Source organism: Ptiloglossa arizonensis, unplaced genomic scaffold, assembly GCF_051014685.1.
Source record: "Ptiloglossa arizonensis isolate GNS036 unplaced genomic scaffold, iyPtiAriz1_principal scaffold0023, whole genome shotgun sequence".
NCBI classification, from domain to species: Eukaryota; Metazoa; Arthropoda; class Insecta; order Hymenoptera; family Colletidae; genus Ptiloglossa; species Ptiloglossa arizonensis.
Window position 1 is genome coordinate 1,889,906 of NW_027478393.1, and position 6,786 is coordinate 1,896,691.

Below are 6,786 nucleotides of genomic sequence, written 5' to 3' on the forward strand. Positions count from 1 at the left end.
GGAAGTCGGCAAATTGGATCCGTAACTTCGGAATAAGGATTGGCTCTGAGGAGCGGGGCGTGTCGGGCTTGGTCGAGAAGTGAGTCTGGCTGACGTGCCGGGCCTGGGCGAGGTGAACGGTATCATTACTGTTACCGGGATCCGATCTCGGTCCCGTGCCTTGGCCTCTCACGGATCTTCCTTGCTGCGGAGCTTCTGTGGCGTTTGACGTCGCGGTCGTTTCTTCGGCCGTCATTCAACACTCAGCTCAGAACTGGCACGGACTAGGGGAATCCGACTGTCTAATTAAAACAAAGCATTGCGATGGCCCCCAAGAGTGTTGACGCAATGTGATTTCTGCCCAGTGCTCTGAATGTCAACGTGAAGAAATTCAAAAAAGCGCGGGTAAACGGCGGGAGTAACTATGACTCTCTTAAGGCAGGGACAGTGGCAGTGTACTGTGGTAGTGGGTACACTGAAGGGCACACTGTATGGGGAGCGGCGACCCCACCTTCCCGAGCTAAGAAAGCCCTCATAATAGGCTGTAGAGGCCGGCGACTTGTCTAAGTGGGATGATCGGTGGGGAGCTAACTTGTTAGCTCCCGCGGCTTGTAACCGGGAATTGCCAGTTTGGGTCGTTGACCAGTGGATGGTACGACCAGCGTGCTAGGCCTTCGGGTCTATACCCAGGGCGTCCAACGAGTGGAGCGGGCTCGCTCGTTGGGTAGCGTTCTGGGAAGAAGGGACGTGCATCCGTCCTGGCGTTACGACGTCCAGGCGGGTGGGCTGGCAAGGACCGTTAGGACTCCTTTGGAGGCCGAGTGGCGTGGAACCCACGTTGCCAGCCGGTCATTTTCGCTGGGCAAGAACGGCCATCAGCCTCTACAGTAACCTGCACCGGTGCGCTTCGGCGTACTCCAGGCACTAGTTGTTCCCACTAGTGAGGCGCAACGCTCAGTGCGAAGCCTTGGCTGAGCACGAGCGGTCGCCAAGGTATTAGGACCGTCCGATCGGGGGTTTGGGGGTAGCCTCAGCCGAATGAAAGGTACCACGTGCCTTGCCCCTGCTATGGAGGAATGAAGCCTCAGTAGGGGGGAATTGCGAAGTATCTCGCTCAGCGGGTTAAATAGAATAGTGAGTGGAGTTCCCTTCTGGGATTATGGCTGGCGGCTGCTTTTAGCAGCCGTTAGCCATATATAATTAACCCCGACGAAGTGCAAACCGCGGATGTTAAGTATCGGCTGGGGTGGCCTCCGGGCCGTCGACGGACACAAGGTGGCTCGGTTGACGAAATGGCAATGTCTCTGGTATACGATTGGTTATGATTTTGGAAATGACGTACCCGGATAAATAATTTCATAGATGAAATGTTTGATATGGAAGGAGCCTCGGACGCGGGGGCCCCCGGCCCTGGGGTCCCCGTGGCGGATTTGTCCGCTGCTGATGGTAGGGCCAATGTTGACGACCCAGGCTATGACCCGGATAATGAATTGATTATTGTAATGGATCTACTTCTCGATGGGCAGATAAAGTGCAGGGCGTGTCTCTCTCATGGGAGATGGTTCCTACAGGAGAAAACCTGGAGCGAACACATGGCAATGCAGCACCCGCAAGTAAAAGTTCTTTGGAGGTGTGCACACTGCGGTAAATCGTTCCAAAAACTACACGGTTGCAGGTGCCACCTCCCAAAATGTGCCGGTCCCAGACAAGAAGAACGGCTGGGCGGCCACGTTTGCTCCTCCTGTGGGAGCTCTTACAGCTCTCAAAGAGGGTTGTCTCAGCATGAGAGACACGCGCACCCGGTGGTGCGAAACACAAAAAAGGCGCAAGCAGCCAACCCTAGCCGTCCAAGTTATCGAGCCTCGGCTTGCACGGAAGAGCAAGTCCAGGAGTTAGTGCGACTGGACAGAATCTATCGTTCCGATAGGTTCCCAAATGTGAAGATACACCAGCACCTACCGGGTAAAACACTAAGGCAAATAAGCGATAAAAGGAGGCGACTGCCTGTCGAGAGTGTGAAGGCGGTTGTCGAGGAGGAGCCCGAGGAATCCGACTCAGACTCTTATGAATCGGCAACCGAGGAAATAGCGGAAGCAGAGGCCCCGTTGAGTGGTGAGGAAGATAGCTGGCAGACCACGCTTAAGGGGGCAATCATGGCCGACTCGCTCGATCTAAATCACGAGCTCTTCGAAGTGGAACGAAGAATAATAGAGTCGGCCATGAGAGGAAGAAAGGAACCATCAGAGACCGAGAGTATCCTGGACATCTTCATTGAGAAATTGAAAGACGGGATAAGTGAACGATCGGAACCCAGACATAGGAGACCGATAAACCAAGAACAGGGAAAGGAAAGCGATCGTACCCGTCGGAATAAATATAAGTTCTCTCGGTATCAAGATTTATATAACAAGTGTCCAGGCCGATTAATAGATATGGCGGTCGCGGGAAGTGTTGTGGAGGCGAGGGGGCAGTCGGAGCTCCCTGATAGGGCTAGCATAAGGCAGCTCTATGAGGACCTGTGGGGGAAAGTGGGACCCACCACAGGCCTTCCTCAGCTCGGAAGGGGTCCGAGCCCACTTTCTTCAATGGAAGAAATGTGGGGGTCCGTCACTATCGCTGAAGTGGTGGGTAAGATGAAAAAGATTAAAGCCGAAGCTGCTGCGGGTGTCGACGGCATAAAGAAGAACCACCTCCGCAAGAATGGCGCCTTACATGTTGTTGTAAAGCTCTTCAACCTGTTGATGCTGCAAGGAGTATTTCCGGATCAATGGCGAGCCAATCGGACCGCGCTTATTACCAAACCAGGGAAGAGCGCGGCCGATGTAAGAATTATTCTGCTATGTTGGATCACAGGTTGAGGAGCAAGGTTATGAACCACAGAAGGCAGAAAGGCTTCACCAAAGAAGATGGGTGTAAGCAGAACATAGCCATTCTGAACAGGGCACTTATGCTCATGAAGGAAAAACATGGCGGAGTGGTGACAGTCGTCGACATTTCCAAGGCCTTCGACACGATCCCCCACGAGGCGTTAGGGGACGGGCTTAGGAGGAAGGGTGTCCCGACAACCGTCGTGAATTACGTAAAGAAAATGTATGACGGTTGCCACACCAGTATCAGAACTAGGGATCGGGACATCCCAATAAGAATTAAAAGGGGAGTTAAGCAGGGAGACCCCCTGTCGCCTTTATTATTCAACACAATCCTAGACCCCATAATCGAAGATCTTGACGAGACAACGGAGGGAATCCGAATGGGAGACGAGAGCGTTTCCATATTGGCCTTTGCGGACGATCTGGTGCTACTAAGCAGAGATAAGAAAGAGGCATCCCAGCAGCTGGGGAAACTGACAAAGTACCTCAAGCGGCTGGGTATGTCTATCGAATGCAACAAATGCCGAACTTTTCAGGTCGTCTGCAAAAATAAGACTTGGTATGCCGAGGATCCTGGTTTGGAGATCCAGGGAACGCCCATTCCATGGGCAGGACCTGGGGACCTTTTCCAGTATCTCGGTGTCAAGTTTGACCCCTGGAGAGGCCCAGAGCGCGCGCGGACAGAGAATATCGTGAACGCCGCCAAAAATATACAAAAGATGGGGCTTAAGTCCCATCAAAAGGTGAATCTGATCAAGACTCACCTCCTGCCCCGATACATTCATCAGCTGGTCGTGAATCCGCCACCAATTAAAACGCTCAATAGCCTGGACCATGAAGTTAGACAAATTATAAAAGAGCTGCTTCATCTGCACCCGTCAACGACGGATGGGGTGTTGTATGCTGAAAAGCGAAACGGTAGTCTAGGTATCCAGAAGGTGGCGGATATCGTAAGAATAGCCAAGCTGAGGAATGCTATAAACATGATAAATAATGACGATCTGGCTATCAGGGAAGCCTATAAGGGGCAGGAGCAAATCATAAAGGTGTATGTGAATTCTCTGGGGTTGGCATGGCCCAACACCCATAATGAAATCGAGCGCGCGCGCGCGTGGACCTCAAAAGGGGGCATTTAGAGAAATGGAAGAGACACAAGGGTCGCACTAATTCGAGCGAAAAGAGACATTGACCCCATGTGCCGAAGGTGTAATATGCAGCTTGAGACCCTAGGGCACGTATTGGGTAGTTGTATGCATACTAAAGCAGCCCGCATAAAAAGACACAATGAAATAGTGGCCATGATCGAGCAAAAAGTGGCCAAAAGGCATGCGGTATTCCAAGAGCCTTCTGTGAATGTTATGGGGGAGATGAAGAAGTCTGATTTGGTTATTAAAGACCAAGAAAGGCTCCTCGTAGTGGACGTAACTGTCCGTTACGAGGAAAGAGACAATCTCAAGAGGGCTCATATGGACAAAATGAACAAATATAAGGAAACCGCCGAATTTATTAAAGCAAAGTTAAATTGCCAAAATGCCGAAGTTCTACCCATAGTGGTAGGGTGTCGCGGAGCAATGCCCCACAAAACATATAAGAACCTAAAGCGCCTAGGGCTCAGCAATGACGAAGCGGTGACGGTATCCATGATTGCCCTCCGTTCGTCGATTGAAATTGCAAACGCGTTTTTGGACTACGATCACATAAGGTGATCGTTCTAAGTTATTTATTTATTTATTTATTTAAAACAGAGACGACGCTTACGCTAATACTTGACGAAGCCATTAAGGTTAATCTAATATTTATTATTTATTTATTTATTTATTTAAGACGAAGCTTACGTTGATACCTGACGAGGCCCCTGAGGCCAATTGACTTTTAAACATTAACGCTGCCGAGAGGCGAAGGAAGAATAACGAGGCAGCTGCCAGCCGATAATAGAAATATTAGCCCGTTTCGGCCTTTTACACCGAACGGTGCGAGTCCTTGCTATACCTTTTGGGTAGTAGGGCGCGGGGCGAGTTCTCTATGAGGGAACTCGGGGCGACGCCTCCGCGCGGCTTCCCTGGGCACACGCTTGTCGTGCGGCTAAGTACGCCTCCCGTACGGGTCCCCGTTCCTAATTTTTCTAAGCACGTGGGCAGATCGCTTGGTAGTGGCAGCAGGAAAAGGGAGCCCAGCGGAGCGGCCTTAAATCTGTTTTTTGTTAATTAATTTTATATTGTTATTACCCTAAGGGCGGGTATATGCTCGGAAGTCTACCTATCCTATATAAGGATAGGTACAGAATTAGCCAAGTGCCTCATCATCTAATTAGTGACGCGCATGAATGGATTAACGAGATTCCCTCTGTCCCTATCTACTGGTGGGGAGTAATTCAAGGGCCCAGTCAATGATGTAACAACAACGGAGACCGGGACCCGGGGTTGCAGGAGCGAGGGTAGAGCATCCCCTGGCCCGCCGAAAGTCCAAAAATCGTCCATTACGGCCCAAACACGCTCAAACCGAGCCGGAGCTGGCACCGGCTTCGGCAATGACGAAACCACCCGATCGGATGCTGCGTACTCCCACCTAGAAACGTCTACAAACACAGTGGAAAGAGTGCGCAGCAAGTGAAGGCGCCACGGCGAGTAAAAAATAATAATAGACCGAACACCCGTCACGCTGAAAAACAGCAAACTCGCCGCTGGCAATCGGGAAAGCAACAGAACTGTGAAGCTATCGAGCGAAAGTTTGGGTTGGGACTCAGGTGAGCCAAGGGTTGATGCTCCCCAGCCCGGCCGTTTTACTCGGGACATGATGCCCGAGGTCATGTTCAAGTTACGTTGCGTACCTCCACGCGGTCCCACTGGAGGTCCCGTTTCAACGGGATCGCTAAACCGAACGTAGCGAAGCAGAGGGGGCAACTGCTGAGGTTTGTCCCCCCCGTGTTTGCCGTGCGGGGCGAGCCGTGTCGTCGGAAAGGTGGGTCCTGGGATCTGAGGGGGCCCTGTCCTGCGGGAGAGTGTGCACCCAACACGTACCTTTGGCCACTGCTTCGACTAGACGGGTGGCTAGGCGAGAAAAGCAGCTCTATGCCTAGTCAATCGGCTCGAAACGACCATACGTCTCGGCGAGTGGGTTCTATATCGGGCGAGGAAGGGGACCTTGGAGTCCGGGGAGACCCGGTCGGCCTTGGAACGCGGACTATATCCCGGGTAATGTCCTAACCTGGCGGAGCCAGGTTCCATTTGAGGGTCCGAAAAGGCTGGGACATGCAGCGGGATGAAAAGAATAATCTAGCTATGGTATCTAACACAAAAAAATCGGACCAACCCGTGGTCGTTCTTGAGGTTCTCAAGAGCGACGCGGTAGTAATAAAGAAGGAGGTCGACGATGCAGATGCTCCCGGCACGTCGTCCCCCAAAACGAAGAAGGAGGAAGCTGGGGAGGGACAAAAACACGCCTCCCCTAGCAAGGTTTCAAAAGGCACGGCGAAGCCTGCGGGTGACAAAACCCCCGCGCCGCCTTTGCCCAAGAAATAGACAAAAAACGCGGCCGCGCCGCAAAAGCAGGATGGACCGGGTGTACCCACCCGTAAAAATCCAAAGAAGCCACGGGCCGTAAAGCCCAGCGCTCAGAAAATGTCAGAGGCCCACGGGAAGATCCCACCGGGCCCGGGTGTAAATCCTGGAGACGGGACAACGGTCTCCAGGAAGAAGAAGGCCGGCGCAGCCATACCAGGCAAACCGGCCTCTGAGAAACGGGGCAAGGTACCGACGGAGGCGGTATCTGGGCCCAAAATAAGGCCTCTCGATCTCATACGAGACGAAGCCTCGGCCGTGATCACGAATGTCCGGAGCTTCTGCCTTTGACCGGAGTCGAAGGTAACAAAGGAGGCCGGTAGCCGGGTGATCGGCCAGACATCCGCGCTCTACGAGCTGGTCCAGGAACTGCTCATTCG